Here is a 15,388-nt window from a genome sequence, read left to right on the forward strand (position 1 = left end):
CCACCAAAACATAAATATATAAAATGTTCCTCACTGAATAGTGGAGATTCATCCTGGACAATTAAGGATAATTACTGAACAATTTTTAGCCTGGTTTCTTCAGGAAATGAGGCTTGAATGATCCTTGTGCCTGTCAGTCCCACTTAATAACTGCTGGATCTGTTCATCAGCTGCAGATCTGACAGAGCAGAGATGCTGAGATACAAAGTCCTCACAGCATCCGTGGTAACAATCAGCTGACTCGTGGAAAGCACTGGATTAACACTCCCCCAAAAAGAGGAAAAAATAAATCAACAAATTAAATATTCACAGCTAAAAAAAAAAAAAAAAAAAAAGAAATTAAAAAGAAAGGTAAAGTCAGAAATGCTTTAAACTCAAAACAGCGAAGAAGTCTTTGCTCATTCAAGGGAATTTTGTGGATTCTCTGGTGTCTAGGAAGGGATGCATTCAGTATTATGCATTACTTAACCCAGTGGACAGGAGAGAAAAAAAAATCAGTTTGAATTCATGGGTTCTGATGCTGGAATGATGCCCCATTCATCTTGAACTCTGTGGTATTTTCATAGGGATGTTACACCGTACATTACCTGTGACTGACAGAGCAGCAGAGTGTCGTGTCTCAGCCACATTTCCATTTAATTCCATCTTGCTCCCATATATTAACAAAGCCGTGAAAAAAAGAAAGTCAGTCCTGACAGTTTATTTATTTTACGTATATTTCCCTGTCAAAAAAAAAAAAAAAAGGATCCTTTATCATCCTCAGGGTAATAGGAAGGGAACCAATGCTTTGATTTAATGGCAGGACCCAGCACCTTCTATTGGCAGCAGCTTTCTAACCTGAGTTCTGACCCTGTCCTGGCTGGTAAATGTTACACACACTAAATGGAATCATTAAGGAGCACAGGCTGGTGGGTAAAACCAACACCATGGAAAGATATTTAGCTGATTAATGTCTTTGGCACCTGATTTTTGAGTTCTCCATTAACTAAAATGAATTTCCTCTCCTGCAGGAACGTATGTGTTACATATTCCATCTCCCCTAGCACAGATATAGTCAGGTTTCTTCACAGGGGAGTGTGAAACATCATTTTTCACTTTTTGGAGAGCTCTGTGAATGCAAATTCCTTCATGGCATTTCCCAAACACTCTTGAAAGGTTCCAGGCCAAGGGGGGAAAAAAAAGTTTTTCAGTGAATTCATCTTCTGGAATTTGTTCTGAGCTGGAATAGCACAGCACTGAGAAAATGCAGAGTCTAATTTTTTAGGAAAAAGAATCCCCTTTCTCTCTTTTTACTCAGATATATCATTAATATCTCTCATTCCATGCTCACACACACAGACATACCCACACACGTTTATGTGCTTGGCTTTTCCATGAGATAATACAGAACTGCTTGAACATACAAGATGCTTCAGGCAATTCATGTTTAATTCCTCAGTACCTTGAAAATAACTTGAGTCTTAAGGGCTGAAGTTCTTCAGACTTCTTTCCTACTTTCTAAAGCACTACACAAAAAATGGCACTTGCACTCTTCTAGATAATGTTGGATAAAGTGACCTGATGTTGGACAAAGACGCTTGGTGGCACGCCACATTCTAAAAGAAAAAGGGGAAAACTCCTTGTGCTTTTAAGAGTGACACTAACAGCTAGAAGAGTGATGACCCTGATGGGCAGTTCAGTCACCATACTGCCGTTCTCCTCAGTCCTTACACCCAGCCACTAAACGTCCTACATGATCACACCAGACCCATTGCTGTTGAATTGCTGGAAATATGCACACTGTGACTCCAAGCTAAGTGCAGGACTATACACTGTGTGACAATTTCTGTATCTGTAGGGACACATTCTATTGACAATTCACAAGTGCCTTACTTATGGAAACCTGCATGCATATGTAGTGTTTGTGGACTGGTCTGGGCGCAGCAGGGACTCTGAGCTGGGCTACCTCCAGGATCATCTAAAATCTCCACTTGGAGAGCTGCTGCACCAATTACTCAAATACTTTGCTGTAAAGAGTAAGAAATCAGTCAACCAGCTTGTCCCAAGTCATCTCAAACAAGCCCCATGTTGGGCTGGTGCTGCTCAAAGACAAGCTGCAGCACCAGGCAGGGAAATATTGGCAAAGCACATTTGGAGTTCTCAGAGGCTCATCCCTGATTCCCTGTTGCACCCCAGTTGTGACTACATGGCTTGTGTGCCCATAGTTCCATGGGTTTAATTCACCACAGTGTTTCTGGTGTGTCCTGGTGGTCCCCACCAAGGTGCAGGCCAGAGCACAAAGTACCAGCAAAGATGTTTGAAAACCACGTGCCCTTAAAGCCAAAGAAATTTTGAGGGAGGTGGATGGGAGGATGCAGCATTGTGAAAGCTCTGCATCAAATATTCTATCTTACACCACTGTCTGAAGCCACTTGTCTACTGTTCTTCCAAAAGGAGGATATATTGCTACTTTTTTTTTTTAAGAGCTTTCCTTAATTTACTAAACTTAAAGACTTCAGGGAAAGGAAGGTGGTGGTACATGTCCTCCTGCACCCAAGAGATGGAGAGGAGCTGTTAAAGGCCTGAATCTCAGGAGGCTTCTCAAAAAGGTTTGTGTGAAAAATGTATGTACTCCCTGCTGTTCTCTGAGGACTGTGAGAGCAACACAATAAAACTCACTCTGAGTGCAAGAGCTATTCTAAAGGCAGTAAATAAACATCTTCCACTGCATACACATTTTAAACAGCAGTTCCAAAGGAAAAAACACACCTCCACTTCAGTGCTCTCTCAGCTGTTTATTTCCTTTCTACTGAACTGAATGATCTCACTTGAAGTGAGGAGACAGTTATGTTTCTGTTTTCCTCAGTAGCCTCTGCATTCAGCGGACATGGAAACAGAATGGCAAATAGGAAGAAATGTGCTTGTTCTAGCTTTCTTTGAGGTGCTGGTAGGGATTTCACGAGTTGCTCTAATTGATAGCTCTTCTGCAGCCTAATGATGACAGCTGCATGTCTGCTCTTTCAAAGAGAGGAGATGCAGGCAGAGGGAAGCTACCCCTCATATTAGCATCCACACAACCAGTGCCTGTGATACAGCAGAGGTGCCAAACAAATGTCTCCTGGGGCTCTCTGCTGAAAACTGCCCATCCTTCCTCAAGAGTCAAAACCAATACGGCCTTCCCTCAAAACAAAACTGTTAAAATAGTCAAGAGAATAATTTTGCTGGAAGCTGAGCAGAAAATAAAACCCTGCTGGTGCCAGACTCCCAGCTGTGCAGCCGGGGTAGGAAAAAAAAAAATCAGGAAAATGTGGGTAGGACTTTTAAATCTCAATAGGTCTGTGGTTAAAAACTGTCATTAAGTTCTTTGTTTTAGGACATGAAAAGTCCTGAAGATTTTGCTCCTTGGAGTCATCTATCTGTGCATGTGTGTTGTGCTGGTACTTTGGAAAGCTAAATGAAGAGGTAAAAGCAAAAGAGACATTTTTCTGGACAAGGCTAGGTTGGACAGGGCTTGAAAAAACCTGGATTTGTGGAAGGTGCTCCAGTTTTGTGGAAGGGGGGGATGAAACTGGATGGTCTTTAGGGACCCTTCCAACCCAAAGTGTTCTATGACTTTAAGAAAACCAAAATGAAATTAAACTTTTATACAAAACTGCAGACAACTGGGGAAATTTAGCTCATCACCAACTTCTAGCAAAGTCTCTTCAATCACTGTGCACATTTCATTTGTACCAATGTCTTATATGGCAATAACATTCATGTTGATAGTTTAGATGGAAAAGAAGGTGGGTTTTTTTTTAATTTTGAAAAGAAAAATTTTCTTGGAGAAGATTAAACAAGTTTTTGAAAATTATTTGTGGGAGACATCATCACATCCTGAATGACACCCTTTTACCTAATATTTTCAGCTGAAAAATCACCAAGTGAAACACCAGAGTGGTCACACATGGCTGGCTCCAAGAAAAGTACACTGTTTTCCTGTTACAGTGTGAGGCTCTGAGTCCTTAGGGCTCATATTTCAGCAGAGGATTTGGTGATGAAAGTCAAATTGCGAGGGAAGGTGGGTCAGGATGGAGCTGGTTACAGTCAGAGATGCAGTATCTTTATTTTCTTACATTTCGTCTGCTACCTAGCTGTGAGGCTTATGTTAAGGGGTGTGACACACCTTTGAACACAGGCCAGCCTGAAAACCTGCATGGAAAGCAGCAAGATGGGTAAATAAAACTCTGCCACAGTAAGAAGAGAACAAATTGTTTAGTGCAGGCTCCTGTTCTGGAAAATAAAACAAACAAACAAACAAGCAAACAAAAACAAAAAGAAAAAACAAAAAATCCAAAACCAAACAAAAAAAAAAAAAAAGAAAAAAAAATGAAAAAAAAAAGATGAGAAATGAGAGACACAAGAAATATTTTCCTTGCAGGAGGAGTGGCTTTGTCATGATCCCTCCTTGTTGGGATGGTGTTGCTGGGAAGCAGGAGAAGGTATTTAATGTCTCCTAGCCCTGATGACTGGTCCCACAAAAAAACATTTGTTTCACATAGAGTAAAGGAGTCAGCTCACAGGAGGCAGAGGAAAGTCAGTGTGGTACATTTCATCCAGTTCTCAGCTGCCACTCTGCCTCTTGGTACTCTAGAATATTGAAAAGCCTGTGGCTTCTGCTCCCTGGAATCTTGTCCCCAAGCTCTCTCCCTGACACTACATTTGGCCAAGAAAGGTGTGGGAAAGAATCACAGAATCATTTCTACCATCCAGCACCACCATGCTCCCCACTAAACCATGTCCCCAGGTGCCACATCCACCTGCTTTTGAACGCTTCCAACAGTGGTGACTCCCAACAGTGCCCCAGACAGCCTTCTCCAGGGCTTGACAAGAAATTTCTCCTAATACCCTGAAACTTTCCCCTAATACCCATAACTTGAGGCCATTTTCACTGGTCCTGTCGCTGGTTACCTGGCAGAACAGACCCACCCCCACCTGGCTACAACCTCCTGTCCAACAGCTGTAGACAAGGTCTCCCCTCCTAGATCCTTCACCAGCACCTCAGCATCCTTCATGCAGTGACAGCCCAAATATCTGTGTGTGCGTTCTGCTTCTTTTCTCTGCCATCAGCTGGTTCCAACACATGGAACATCCCAGGACCAGGTTTAATCTCAGTCAGGGTGACTCATCTCACTTGGCTTCCTTTACTCTGCCTTTATCTGCAGCCACAGACCTGACTGTGGTGGATTTGGACAAGACCAAGGTCATGACAATTTCAGAGTAGCACATGTGCATGAGTCCTGAAGGATTCCTAATCTGCTCTGAAAACTCTCCCCAAAGTCTTCTGCTCTCTGAAGCTCATCTTGAAATTTTTCATGGCTTGGCACCCTCAGGTCCTTGTTAGAATGGACCAGAGACTTCACAGGCTGGCCTGCCTGCAAGAATTGAGGACTGACCTCTTGCTGATGACAGTGCGGCACCTGGAGTTCCTATTTTTCACTGGAATGCACCAAAGAGACCAGGAAGTCTCCAAAGAGACCAGGAAGTCTCCTTGAGTCTTCTTTTCACATAGACAAGTTCTAAAGTCATGACAATTGGGAAGGGCTCTAAGGAACCCCAGGCAAGCCCAAGCTCAGGCAGATTGGTTCCCTCTCTTTCTACTCCAGCAGACATTTAGACATTTCTCAATGCCTCATTTTCCCAATGTGTAAATGCAGTGACTGCCTTGGCAGTCTTTCACCCCCAAACTCTGTAACAGCAGCATGCAGCACATTTCAAAAATAGCATAAAAACTATTTTCCTTTTCATCAGTCAGGAGGGGTGATAGCAACGTCCTGTTCATGTCTTTTTTCATAGTCCTAACAGGATCAGATGCTGGAATGAGTCTGCTTTTAATGTCACATACTGGAAGAGTGACCACCACAGCTCATGAGGATGATGGAGTTCAATGAAAGCTTTCCCATGAAATGTAGAATTATGAGACACAGCTCTGCTGAAATTTACTCTTCCTTCTACGTTCCCCCATCCAGTATTTATGACCTAGATCTTCACTGATATACAATAAACAATGAGTATTTTGTGTATAAAACTTACAGGTGAGAGAAAAGTTCTGATTTTTTTGTTCACTGTAGCAGAAGAACCAGAAGAGGTTTACAGCTTCAATTTAAGTTTGCTGTATGTCTGCACTCTGCAGTCAGTTAACTTACCTGATGTAAGTTAAATTTGTGTGCAGAGTCTTGAAGGCAAGAAGGGAATAAAGACAGGTTGATTTTCAGAGGTGACAGGTCCCCTTTGCCTGACAATAAATTTCATGGTAGGTGACATTGTAAGTCTGCCATAGGCAAAACTAATCCAGCTGAAAGTCAAATTTGCAAACTTCTAGGTTGCCCCATTGTGCTAATCCGCTTCAGACCTGTGGCCACCTTCAAAGGACATTGGCCTTTTCTTTATTCTTGTCTTCTAAACAAGCTGTTGTTTGACTTCATTTCCTTTCTGTCTCTATTTTTAATTTCCCCATCTAAGAACACCAGACCATTCTGCTAACAAATCTTTTAAGATCTGTCTTCATTCCCTAAAATGGACAGAGGTTTGCAAGTGCAGTCCTGCTGGAACAATTCTCTCTCAGAGAAGCCCCTTCTTTCAACAGTGTCTAAATGTACACGTGTAATTATAGGATCAGATATGCATGACAACCACATGATTTTTCTTCTCAGCAGATAGTTTGTCACTGGAGATGTGGTATAGCTCACCATGTCTGCATCCCTAATAGAAATGTCACTCACTGTAACTCTTTTGTGGAAATGACAAACTGTTGGCCATGCCTCTGCTAAAGTAGATGCTCAAAGCTGACAGAAAATCATGAGGCAAATTTCAGCCTTTTTTCCTAGTTCCTTCTTTGCACAGTGCAAACACTCAAAACTTGAACATTACCAAGCTGTTATGTATGTTAATACCTTTCCTTGATACTGTATTTGTTTAAATTATAGCCATGCCTGCTTAAGGTTGTACTTCATCACCAATTTCCTCATGTGGTAATGAGAAAATTACCATCATTAAAGAACAGAAAGATATAATCTTAAAAACCAGATCTTGGGAGGGTGAAGTTATGGACTTTAAACGAACAATATGTTCTGTTATTCCTAAAGGACAATTCCTTATGTTAAAGGGACTCAGTTTGGGTTTGTACGTGATCAAGTGACCTCATCACAACTCTATTGTACATTTCCTTGTTTTCTGTCCTGTCCACTTCCCTTGTCACGAGTGTGAGCTTTTCCAGATGATAATCCTTTTGCCACGTGCTGATACCTCTGTGCCCATTTACATCTCTGTAAAATTAAATCATAGCAAATCATCAAATGCAAGACAAGTTTAGTGCAGTGTGAGCTCCTGGGAGGGTCAGTCGTAGACATCAACTCACAGTATCAGGAATCTTAGAAATAGCAAAAACAACAATGAACTACGATTTATTATTTAATCTCACATTCCCACCGAACTACTGATGAGTTTTGTACTGGCGGGCTCTAAGGTCTCCTATTTTTGTAGGATTTGAAATGCATTACAGCAGATTCTTTTTTCCAGCATGTGCGTTTTACCCTCAAGGGATTTCTGCTCTCTCCTTCTCCTTCAGCACTGTTATTTCTATTGCATAATTATAGTCCAGCAGTGGCTTGAGGATCATGCTATTTGCTTGTATCTGCAGTCACCAACTCAGCTTTCCCCTCCAAAGAGCACTCCCTTCCTCTGTAATATCTCCCTCGTTTGTCTCTCTTCTCCCTTCCCATTCTTCATGGTTCCAGCCTCAACTCATCTGTCTGGGACAATTATCTTATCCCCCTCAGTGGGAAAACTAAAAATTCAGTTGAATCATACTTCCTGGTACTGCTCAAGGCTGAGGAGGTTCACTTTTATTCCCAAGCATTCCTCCTGGTGCTTGGTTTCTTGCTTTTCTGTGTTTTCTCTGACTGCTTAAGTAAACTTGTACCCTAATGCTTGCTACTTATGTGCGTTGTGGTGTGAAAGAGCAAAAGAAGGAATATCCTCTAAAAGTTAATGTCATTGTAATTATTTTTTTGTTTGTGCTTTGCATTTCTGCAGTTCTGTTTGCATTTAAGTGAAGCTTTAGACTCTGTATCTCTATCTTCGGAAATTAGTCAAAGGCTTATAGATTTTAAAAAAGGAAAAAGAAGAAAGAAAAAAAGAAAAAAAGAAAAAAGAAAAAAAGAAAAAAGTTATCTCACATTCAGGTAGTGAGAAGATAAACTAGGCAAATATAGAAAGAGTTTTGTTTCAGCTTTCTCATCTTTTGCAGAACTTTGAAGTGTGTCTTGTTTTCATCTCCAGAAAGAGCTAGTAGATCATCAAGTGCTCCCATCTAGCTGATTACTGTGTAGCCTTAGAAAACTGGGAAATTGAAATAGGAATTCAGAGTAGGTCTTGCCATAATGATACTTCTGAGTTCTCAAAAAATAATTTAAGTGCAGCTGGAATGGTTTAAGAGATCACAAAATGTGGCACTGTGCTCGCATCTCTCATGCGTCTTCTTCATCCTCTTGCGCAAGGTTTTTGCTATACACAAGGGGCTGGAAGAGAGACATGTCCCTCAATACTAAATTGTTTTTCTCCCAACAGCTGTGAAAAGCCTCCCTAGCTGCAGCTGACCCAGATCTGGAATCCTCCATCTCCTCTTTGCCTGTGATTTGTGCTAATCTCAAAGCATCTGAGGAAGTGCACCGAACTTCTCCAGATCGGTCAGTCGTTTTGGTTTTTATTTTGTTTTGAAGAGGGGTAGTAGGAACTTAAGACCTTTTTCTCGTGCTAGGAAGGTAAGGTACGTGAGCTCTTATCTCGTATCAGACATATAACCCCTCACAAACTATTCCTGAGTACACAAACTTTGTCAAATTTTAACCTCTCTGAAATTAGCTTCCTCCTTTCTCACAGTAAATAGGGGGTTTAGCATTGCCCAGCTTTAACTCCCAACTACAATCAGATGGATCAAGAAATAGGAAACAGGGGCTGGATTCCCAGCTGGTCTGAGTCAATTCAGGCTTATGGAGAGCAGGGGGGCTGTGCTCTGGTCTGAAGGGGGTTGAAACTCTGGTCCGGCTGTAGTGGGGTACCATGGCATTGTGAAAAATATCTATCAGTGAAATTCCTGGGCACAGAACATTCTCCCAAAGGAAAAACCTCTGGCCTATTGGCCTCCATTCCATTATCTGACTGTTCAAGTGGAGAAAGACGTTAACACGAGCGTTGCACAATTTGATAGGATAAGTTTTTGAAAGCCACACACAGCTGATGCGATGGGTTTCGCACTCAATTGCAAAACTTTATTTTGTATCTGTAACAAATGAAAAAAGAGGTCATATCTGCCATCTTCTTTCACTGGGTTGACCAGGAAACAGCCATCTCCTGCAGGCATTTGGCTGTGTCTCCATATATAAACACAAAGGAGACTTTGTGAGCCTTTACCAAAGTGTCTTGAGCGGGCTGTGAGGTAAGAGATGCATGTGTCTAATAATTCCATCTTTATTTCACAGATGTTCCAAAAAAAAAAAAAACCAAAAACAAACCCAAAGCTTATTCTTTTTTTTATGCAGTAAACATGGGAATAACCATTAAGGGCTATGCTTTTTTTATAATATTTAAAATCAATTTGTAAATGTCTTCTTCATGACTAATAATCTTGAGAGAAACTGGTCTAAATCTAGGAACTTTTTCTTTATTAGAACAATTTTTTATTATTTTGATGTTCCTTATTGATTCAGGAACATTTTGGATTGTCACACAACTTCGTAATGGAAAAAATTGTAACCTCTCAATAAGGTTTATGTCTAAGAAACTTAGAAAATCTCAGAGAAAAAAGCCACAAAATTTCACTTATGCATGCAGATTATGCAGCTCCAAACATAAGATTTTGGGGGGAGGTTTTTCTTGGCTTTTGGTTTTTTGCATCAAAGAGAACGAGTGTGTCAGACAGTCTTACACATGAATTTGTAACTTGGTGCTCCTGTATGCCAACGGTGTAATTGTTAGTGCATGCTTTGAGAGTTGATTTTAAAGGTCTTAAAGAGTCGGTTTTAATAATTCATATTGATTCAGTAGGGGATGAGGATGCTTGACATGTTAAATTATTAGCATTTACATTATGAACATGTTAATTACTGTATTTTTAATGCCGTTGGCTTTTATAAACTAAGAGTATTCTTAAAGGGACATGAAGTAGATTTGCAACATGTTGGAAACCAGTGTTATATAAACCAGGATTAGAAATGTTTCTCTCTTTCTTTTCACTAGTCACACTCACATTTTATGTTTCAGTAAGGATCTTCTATTTATTTGTTTCCTGCAGCTGAGCACTGAGGTAGAATCAGATAAATAAAGAGGAAAGAAGGAAAGAAGGAAAGAAGGAAAGAAGGAAAGAAGGAAAGAAGGAAAGAAGGAAAGAAGGAAAGAAGGAAAGAAGGAAAGAAGGAAAGAAGGAAAGAAGGAAAGAAGGAAAGAAGGAAAGAAGGAAAGAAGGAAAGAAGGAAAGAAGGAAAGAAGGAAAGAAGGAAAGAAGGAAAGAAGGAAAGAAGGAAAGAAGGAAAGAAGGAAAGAAGGAAAGAAGGAAAGAAGGAAAGAAGGAAAGAAGGAAAGAAGGAAAGAAGGAAAGAAGGAAAGAAGGAAAGAAGGAAAGAAGGAAAGAAGGAAAGAAGGAAAGAAGGAAAGAAGGAAAGAAGGAAAGAAGGAAAGAAGGAAAGAAGGAAAGAAGGAAAGAAGGAAAGAAGGAAAGAAGGAAAGAAGGAAAGAAGGAAAGAAGGAAAGAAGGAAAGAAGGAAAGAAGGAAAGAAGGAAAGAAGGAAAGAAGGAAAGAAGGAAAGAAGGAAAGAAGGAAAGAAGGAAAGAAGGAAAGAAGGAAAGAAGGAAAGAAGGAAAGAAGGAAAGAAGGAAAGAAGGAAAGAAGGAAAGAAGGAAAGAAGGAAAGAAGGAAAGAAGGAAAGAAGGAAAGAAGGAAAGAAGGAAAGAAGGAAGGAAAGAAAGAAGGAAAGAAGGAAAGAAGGAAAGAAGGAAAGAAGGAAAGAAGGAAAGAAAGAAAGAAAGAAAGAAAGAAAGAAAGAAAGAAAGAAAGAAAGAAAGAAAGAAAGAAAGAAAGAAAGAAAGAAAGAAAGAAAGAAAGAAAGAAAGAGAAAGAAAGAAAGAAAGAAAGAAAGAAAGAAAGAAAGAAAGAAAGAAAGAAAGAAAGAAAGAAAGAAAGAAAGAAAGAAAGAAAGAAAGAAAGAAAGAAAGAAAGGTAAAAGAGACTGAAATAAAGTATTTGGTTATTCAGTTTGCACTGATCTGCGATAATCCAGTCATGAGAGGTGTTGTAGATTCCCCTACCTCCCCTCTCTAATCTTAAGGCCACAGTGATGGTTCTTTCAGTATTTTTTTTCAGTTAAAAGTGTCTGATTAACAATGATGGCCAAGGAACAAGCAGAATAAAACAATTTACAGACATGGTCCCCCTCCTTTCCTTTGGAGAAAAAAATAGCTTAGCTTTACTCAGTCAGAGGTTTCTGTGCCGTAAAGCAAAAGGGAATTTACCTACCAACAATGCAGCTTTGATATAACATTGTGTCACCGGCCAGAGAACCAGCCTTTTCCTATCTCTTTGGGACATTTCAGCCCCTCCCAGACATTTTATTGGCACACACTCTCTTGAGAAGCCCTTTTGGGACCAGCAGAGGTTGAAAACTTGCAGGGTGTATTGAGTAAAATGAGGCTGTGGCAAAGATAAGGCAATCAGTAAATCGAAGTCTACTGATAGTGGTCAGGGACAGAAATGATGTAGCAGGATCTATATGTCAGTACAGGAGATGGAGATAAGGCACAACACCAGATGGATGTCAAGAAAACCTCTCAGATCAGGCTGAGGCACCTCACCCCCACCCTCACAGCCTGGCTCTTAAAGCTGCATTCCCAGAACTGTCCTTGGAGGCAAGAAGCTCCAGAGGAAGACAGGAAGCTTTTGATAAAGCACTGATCTGAATTTGGGGCTGGAAATTGATGGATAGGATAGGATAGGATAGGATAGGATAGGATAGGATAGGATAGGATAGGATAGGATAGGATAGGATAGGATAGTTTAGGAGAGGATAGGATAGAACAGGATATTTCTGTTGCAAAGGAACTCCATTGATCATCTAATCTGGCTGCCTGACCAGCTTAGGGGTACTGAAAATTAAAACAAATCATGAAGGCCATATCAAAAGATTAAGGGCAACACAAATAAATTATATCCAGATACATGATTTTGGCCACTGATAACTCACTGGAACTGCTGAATTGTGCCCATGGACAAGGCAGGGGAGGCTCTGTCCTTAGAGGCTGGATAGGAAAGGGTGTACTGTAAAGGTGGAAATCAATCTGAGCTTTTTTTGTGCTAGTTCCTCTTCAACCTATGTCAGCTGCTGAAGACCATTAATGCAAGTACAGATTTCACTTAAGAAGTCTGAAATGACCCTTCTATATGTCCACATACTTTTTACAGAAGGCTTAACACAGAAAAAGCAACCACAGTTCTCATTTGTCTGGAGGTCTTCTTCCAGGTGCTCCTGCACAGTGCCAGAGCAAGGTCTCTTAAATTGTGGTGGAGGTACATAATTGTGTCATTAATTAAAGCTGGAGGAGCTGGGCAGTGAGGAGGAGGCAGAGGGGAGCAGTTTGGGAGCTTCAAATTGAAGGGAAGATTTTTCAGCTGGACATTACACACAATCTTGGGGCTAAAGGCATGGCTGCACTCGAGTCTGGAGCTTTCATCCCTGTCTTTTGGAGTTTGAAAGCATAAAGCTCTGAGACATGTTTCTGCATATTTTTTCACCTGGCCAGTCTTGCTGTATCATGCCATTTTTAATCTGTAGGAGGGCTGAAAGGAGGAGGTGCTGAAAAGCCCAGGAAAGCAGAATCTCTAATTTCTTCAATTTAACCAAGTGATGGAAAATTTGCCAAAAAATGTTGTAGTGTGATTTCTCAAGCTTTCAGAAATCTACTGAGTAACCCAGTAATTTCTAAAATCCTGCAAAGCAGTTCAGATGATAAGCAGCTTTTTGGCAAAAAACAGATTTGGTTCGGCCTTTCTCTCTGCAAGCACAACTCTAAGGGCTGCTCTATAAATATTTTACTTTTTTTGTTTTAAAAAAATACCATTCTTATTAGTACTTAAATTATTTTTTATGAGTTTTATTTGGGGTTCTGGCTCATAACAAAACCACATATTGTGTTATCACCTGAATCCAGGTCAATATGACAAGCACCAGGTACCTTGAATGCTGCCTACACGTAAAATTCTTTACATGGGGAGTATTTATCCTGCTTCTTGGACTCAGGGAGCTCCAAAACTTTTACAAAGTGATATTGCCTGGTTCAATAACAAAATCTTAATAACCAGGGTTCCCTCCTGCTGACTACGTCCTAGCAAGTGCATCCTCAATTGAGGGCATGCTAAGTCAGACTTTGTGAGTTCCAGCTCAGTTAATCTGTACAAACCAAGACACACTTTGGGTAAAAACCTCACCTAAGGAGGTTTCAGGTTGCTCAGGGCAGTTTGACATGAGCAGATTAATACCTTTCCTGATAGGTTTTTATTTCTCCAAGAATTTTTTTTTAACCTAACGCCTTTATTCTTGTTGTCATCTTATGAATGTTCCATAGGACATCTCTCACACATATTGAGAAGCCTATGAGTCAGTATTTTTAAACTTAAAATTAGGTTCCTGAAAAGATATCCATGAATATAAATTCTGTCACAGTTTGAGAAAGTGTTAAATATCCTGTAAGTGTCACCAGACTGGAGTTTTGAAATTTAATTAGCTCATAATATAGAGCTACTTGTCATAAGTAGATTCTCTGAAAATATATAGAGGAAGAATGAAAATTCAGGAATAAGTAACAAACAATGAAATTTAAAGTTGCCTATATCTTCTACATCATCGTTGCTGGTTTTGTTTTTAATAATTGTGTATTTCTTCCTTTTCATTAAAACTAAATCCAACATGAGGACTCTGACAAGCAATAAATTGGAATTTGTATCCCTTTTCCCAAATTTTTTTTTTGTTATGGAGGTGCTCTCCATATAGAACTGTTTTTTCAAATTTTGAATACAAAAAAAAAAAGAAAATACTATGCCTAAAAGTTTTCAAAATTGGCACTGTAAATTCACAACACATACCCCAGTGATGAAGTTTAAAGGAGGAGCTTTGACCTCAGACATGGGTTTTTTTTTTTTTTTTTGCTTTTCAAATATAAGCAATTATTTTGAATTTTGCTTTTGGTTTTGAAAAATTCTGGTTTCTTCTACAGCCCAATTCAGGAAATATCTGTGCCCCAAACAACAGTTAATAAACATGTGCTTACTCCAGACGTGGTTTTAAATCACCCCCAAATGAACAGAAACACATTATTGAAACCTGTATTAAACATTGCTCCTGGGAAATATTCTGACCAGGATCAGATTCAAATACACACTAAACTCATACACACCCTGTTTCAGACCATGCATTGGATGTGAAATCATAATTCCCTTTTCCTAAGCTCTTGGACATATGGGATACAGAACAAATTTTTTTTAATTTACATATGAAATAATGTGAAATGAGTAAACTTAAATTCACCACAGCCTTTAAATGAGAGGAAAAGCTAACCTTAATCAATCTGCTCTTTCATTCAGGTCCAAGAAACCCCTCCTGGAGCTTTTTCCTGGTTTGGATTTCTTATCATTGTCACTAACCAGAGTCTGAGTCCCTGCACCATTCCACCATTGAAGTGAGATTCTCCAACTGACTGGTAAGTATGAGATAAAAACAAAAAAAAAATACTGGTTAGATAAATGTGGCAGAGCCCCAGCAACCATCAGGAGCTGCTGTAGAAGATCTGGGTTTTTGCTGAGTCAAGGTGATGGATTTAAATCTAAGTCGGAGTCTGCTAAGTCTTGTAAGGGACAGGGAAGTCATGGGTGTCGTTAAAATGAAGTAGCAACCTCAAAAAACTCAATCTCACAGAAAATACAAAGAAATATTTAATAGAAAATTATGAATCTTTCCTTTGAGTGCAATGCAACCAGTGTCTAGTATACAAGAAGAGACATCTGAAAGGTAGGTATAATTTTCCAAAGAGTGGATTTGTTCCAGTCTGTCTAGAAAAAGTACAGTGATACCAACTGATTTGTAGAGAACCATTTGGCTTTTAAACCCCATAAAACATTTACAGAAGAGAAATGCAAATGCAAACTTCAAATACGAAATTTTCAGATGTTTATCTTGTTTGCCTAGAAGTTTTTCAAAATCATTTACCTGGTTTATTTATTAGCAGTGGCAAGAACTTTTGACACTTTCACTTTTTCTGGTGGGGGAGTAGGGGGGTTGTGAGTCCTTCTGTTTCATAATGTAACTTTGAACCATGTTTTTCTCCCACA

The 15,388-nt window shown here is 39.8% G+C and overlaps 1 long non-coding RNA gene across 1 annotated transcript in view; it reads left to right on the top strand.

Annotated features, from left to right (window-relative positions):
• LOC115948235 overlaps positions 1 to 14,760 on the top strand; it is a 39,293-nt gene extending 24,533 nt beyond the window's left edge. The window contains exons 2-3 of the long non-coding RNA XR_004082078.1: positions 8,587 to 8,705; positions 14,645 to 14,760. This is a non-coding gene — a long non-coding RNA (uncharacterized LOC115948235). The remainder of the gene's footprint in view (positions 1 to 8,586; positions 8,706 to 14,644) is intronic.
• Positions 14,761 to 15,388: the final 628 nt, after the last annotated feature.

This window comes from Geospiza fortis, unplaced genomic scaffold, assembly GCF_000277835.1.
Source record: "Geospiza fortis unplaced genomic scaffold, GeoFor_1.0 scaffold488, whole genome shotgun sequence".
NCBI lineage: Eukaryota > Metazoa > Chordata > Aves > Passeriformes > Thraupidae > Geospiza > Geospiza fortis.